Source organism: Bos indicus x Bos taurus, chromosome X (genome assembly GCF_003369695.1).
Source record: "Bos indicus x Bos taurus breed Angus x Brahman F1 hybrid chromosome X, Bos_hybrid_MaternalHap_v2.0, whole genome shotgun sequence".
Lineage (NCBI taxonomy): Eukaryota > Metazoa > Chordata > Mammalia > Artiodactyla > Bovidae > Bos > Bos indicus x Bos taurus.
The window spans coordinates 120,893,184-120,897,742 of record NC_040105.1 but is presented as its reverse complement, the minus strand read 5'-3'; the positions used below and the strand labels follow the sequence as shown (position 1 = coordinate 120,897,742).

General features: G+C 38.7%; 1 pseudogene across 1 annotated transcript; it reads left to right on the top strand.

Moving 5' to 3' along the window:
* The first annotated feature begins 3,181 nt into the window (after positions 1–3,181).
* On the top strand, positions 3,182–3,576 carry LOC113886931 (annotated as a pseudogene). Its single transcript, XR_003509586.1, has one exon. The product of XR_003509586.1 is annotated as a 60S ribosomal protein L35a pseudogene (transcript).
* Positions 3,577–4,559: the final 983 nt, after the last annotated feature.

The following is a 4,559-nucleotide window of genomic DNA, read 5'->3' as shown; positions in this document are numbered from 1 at the left end:
TAATCAAAGAATGTCATGTGGAGGGAAAGAGACACACATAGAGGGAAGATAATGTGAAGAAACACTGGAAGGAGATAGCCGTCTACAAGCCACGGAGAGAGGCCTGAAACAGATCCTTCTCTCATAGCTCCAGAAGGACCCAACTCTGTCACTCCTGATTTCAGATTTCTAGCTTCCAGAACTATGAAAGAATCAATTTCTACTGATTAAATCACCCAATTTTTGATAATCATTATCACAGCCCTAGTAAACCTCATTTGTAGCGTTTGCCTATTTTCATGGAACAACTACTCTCACAATGGCTGATATCAGCCTACTGATATACTATCACCAAACACAAAGTTATGAAGAGACGTAGACAATAAACTCTGTCAAACTGGTTTATGCCAGCTCCAGCATACCACTACCTATGGGTCAATAAATTATACCCAATCAGGGCTACGTATAAAAGCAGTGAACAGGTAGGTGATCCTGAGGTAAACATAAATGGCCAATTAAAAATAATGTTTATCTTTTTTTTTAAATGTTTATCTTCTTAGTCATGCTCCATCTCTAAGCTAACTGCATTACATAAAGAAAAATGTGCATTGAAGAAGAACAAGAGGAGTAGAATGAGAAGATGTGAAAGAAACCATATGACTTGCAAAGACTAAACTATTTACTATTTGTTCTTCTACAGAAAAATTTTGCTTCTCCCAGAAATAAAGAATTATTAGAAGCAGAGCAGTATATGGTCAAGTTAATTGCACTTAGAGGAAAGATATTGGAAGGAATTTACACCATTGACAAAGCAATGAGGCCATCAGGAACACAACTGGTGTTCCATATACAAGAGGTAATTTGAGTCTGCTGATTCCAGAAGATTCTGGGCATTGTTGATCTTACTCTTGTTCCACTGACTTAGTTTAAGGTAGTATAAATACTATATGGTTAGAAATATACATTTTCTCACCTGCTCTAGCTTTGACATCAATCCTTGTAAGGAACCTTGAATTGGGAAAAGGCAGAAATTCACTTTCTTAGTGCCCTGTGTAAATTGACTTGTAATTAATCATATAATTCTTGTAGTCTGCTACTTAGATTGCTGTTCTACCACTTCCATTTGTCGATAACAGTAGTGAAAGTAAAACAAGAATGCAGAAATCTATTGATATTATTATTATAATTATTATTCTCACTGTGGATTAAGTGTGCTTCAAAATTGCAAGGCTTTTCCTCCATAAAATTGAATAAAAATTATCTCTCTATAAATTCATATATAAAATGAAAAGGTACATAACCAGAAAAAAGGGATGCATATATTATACAATAATTATTAAAGATCTTTTAGAAAACAATAAGGTAAATATAAATGTTCCAATAGGAAAATTGGCAAATATTTAGTTAAGTAACTCCCAAAAGAAATATATATATGGTCATTTAACTTTAAAAATATGTTGTAGTTTTACTGGCTTTAGTTGGATTGATTACTGACAAATTACTTGACATATTTGTTCTCATCTCATTTGACAGTAATGAAAAGACAAACATTTCCAAATATTCACCAAATATTTACTGGTCACCTACTATGTGCTGCTGCTGCTGCTAAGTCGCTTCAGTTGTGTCCAACTCTGTGCGACCCCATAGAGGGCAGCCCACCAGGCTCCGCCATCCCTGGGATTCTCCAGGCAAGAACGCTGGAGTGGGTTGCCATTTCCTTCTCCAATGCCTGAAAGTGAAAAGTGAAAGTGAAGTCTCTCAGTGTGTCTGACCCTCAGTGACCCCATGGACTGCAGCCTTCCAGGCTCCTCCGTCCATGGGATTTTCCAGGCAAGAGTACTGGAATGGGGTGCCATGGCCTTCTCCATACTATGTGCTAGACATTGCATATTCAACCCCTCCCCCACCCAAAATATTAACCAGGTCTTTGTTCCTATTATGTTGGCTTATCCTTGGGTAGAGGCATGTTAATATATCTTTTATGTTTTTGTAACCACTCCCACTCCAGGTACCCAGAAATCAATCCTAAACAGACTGTGGTTTAGAAATTCTAGATTTAAAGTCATGAAATTAAATATATGTAGAGGTCAGGTCAGGCAGTTTACTTCAGAAACACGGGGAACTGAAGAGTTGCATGGTTTGTCTAAAGAAAGCAGTTTCTGTTGAATTGAAGAGATCTTGCCTTGTAAAAAATGTGGATTAATGTTCTCAGATCTTTGAGGGTGGGAAGAGGAAGTAAGTGTGGGTTTTCACATTAATGTTTTCAGTTTTTAATTGTTGGAAACTAATGTTAATAAGAAAAGAACAATGTGTGGGATTTCAAAGAGGCATCTTCATTTGGCTTCTAGAACTAAAATTTGACTGGGAGTTCTATATAGAACTGAAGTTTACAACATCTAGTCTACGCCTAAAAAGAAATTATGATTAGCCTGACCCACAGGAGATTTGGAAGCTATCCGGCTCAAGAAGAGAAGGTTGACTGTTTCAGATGAGGAGAAAAGACTAGGGATCTTCTTGGGTTCTGCTGATGTCAGAGACTTCTATTGCCCTCAAAAGCTGTGCCTTGAGGTGGCAGGACCTTGGACACCAATGACTCCATGGAGGAGGTAGGATCCTTAGAGCTATAGTTTAGAGAGCAGTGGTAGTGGTTGGAGGGCTTACACCTAGGAGCCTAAGAATCATGAATGGGGAGGAGATTGCTATAGCCTCCTGAAAAATCACTGAGGACTACAATTCAACAGTGCCACTGGGGAGCAAGAAAGGCCATGCTACTAATTTATCAAGATTGCCCACATTGTCCAGCAATATCTCCTTTATTTCTCCTAATGTTAAATTCTAATATTATGATTTTGGTTCTATTGTTATAAAGAATAAATCAAAGAAAACATGTGCAACATATCTTATATCCCATATTTCCTGGAGCATTCTGTCTCTGCTGCAGTAGAAATTGAGAAATGCAAGTTGATGCTATGTTTTTCATCTATAATTTAGCAAAGGATAAAAAATGAATGAGACAGTATTACCTAACATTTTGAATCATAAATTATAGCTATAAATACCAACTCTGCTACCTTTTGGGTCCTTTGGCAAATACCATATATCTTATATTATATAAACCTATATATTTTGTGATCTTCAGTTTCCTTATTGGCAAAATGGAGCTACTAAGAAAATCTACTCTTAAGATTGCTGGCTCAGCTCTTTCAGCCATCTTGGACCCTGTGAAGGCCTGCTGGGAACGGGACTTCTAAACTGACAAATATGTCTGGAAGGCTGTGGTCCAAGGCCATTTTTGCTGGCTATAAACGGGGTCTACGGAACCAAAGGGAACACACTGCTCTCCTGAAAATTGAAGGTGTATATGCTCGAGATGAAACTGAATTCTATTTAGGCAAGAGATGTGCTTATGTGTACAAAGCAAAGAACAACACAGTAACTCCTGGTGCAAAACCTAACAAAACCAGAGTACTCTGGGGAAAGATAACTTGAGCTCATGGAAACAGTGGCATGGTTCATGCCAAATTCCGAAGCAACCTTTCTGCTAAGGCCATTGGACACAGAATTCGTGTGATGCTGTACCCTTCGAGAATTTAATATTCAAGATAAGGTCATGGTGGTAAGGCAGGATGACATAAACCTGAGGACTCTGGAACAGAGGTATATACATAGTCAGTGCCATTGGCATGGCCCAGCAAGAAAACAGACAGAGGAATCTCAAAAAAGACAAAGCCAAGGAGTGAGCAGAGTAAATCTGAGGCTATGAGCATGGCCCAGTGAATTACAGCTGGGGAGGGGAAAATGGGTGGAAATAAGGCTACTAAAGGAAGAGTTCCAGAAAAATATCTATTCCCGCTTTATTGACTATGCCAAAGCTTTTGACTGGGTGGATCACAATAAACTGTGAAAAATTCTGAAAGAGATGGGAATATCAGACCACCTGATCTGCCTCTTGAGAGGCCTATATGCAGGTCAGAAAGCAACAGTTAGAACTGGACATGGAACAACAGACTGGTTCCAAATAGGAAAAGAAGTACGTCAAGGCTGTATATTGTCACCCGGCTTATCTAACTTATATGCAGAGTACATCATGAGAAACACTGGGCTGGAAGAAGCACAAGCTGGAATCAAGATTGCCAGGAGAAACATCAATAACCTCAGATATGTAGACACCACCCTTATGGCAGAAAGTGAAGAGGAATTAAAAAGCCTCTTGATGAAAGTGAAAGAGGAGGGTGAAAAAGTTGGCTTAAAGCTCAACATTCAGAAAACTAAGATCATGGCATCTGGTCTCATACCTTCATGGGAAATAGATGGGGAAACAGTGGAAACAGTGTCAGACTTTATTTTTTTGGGCTCCAAAATCACTGCAGATGGTGACTGCAGTCATGAAATTAAAAGATGCTTACTCCTTGGAAGGAAAGTTATGACCAACCTAAATAGCATATTGAAAAGCAGAGATATTACTTTGCCAACAGAGGTCTGTCTAGTCAAGGCTATGGTTTTTCCAGTCATGTATGGATGTGAGAGTTGGACTGTGAAGAAAGCTGAGCACCAAAGAATTGATGCTTTTGAACTGTGGT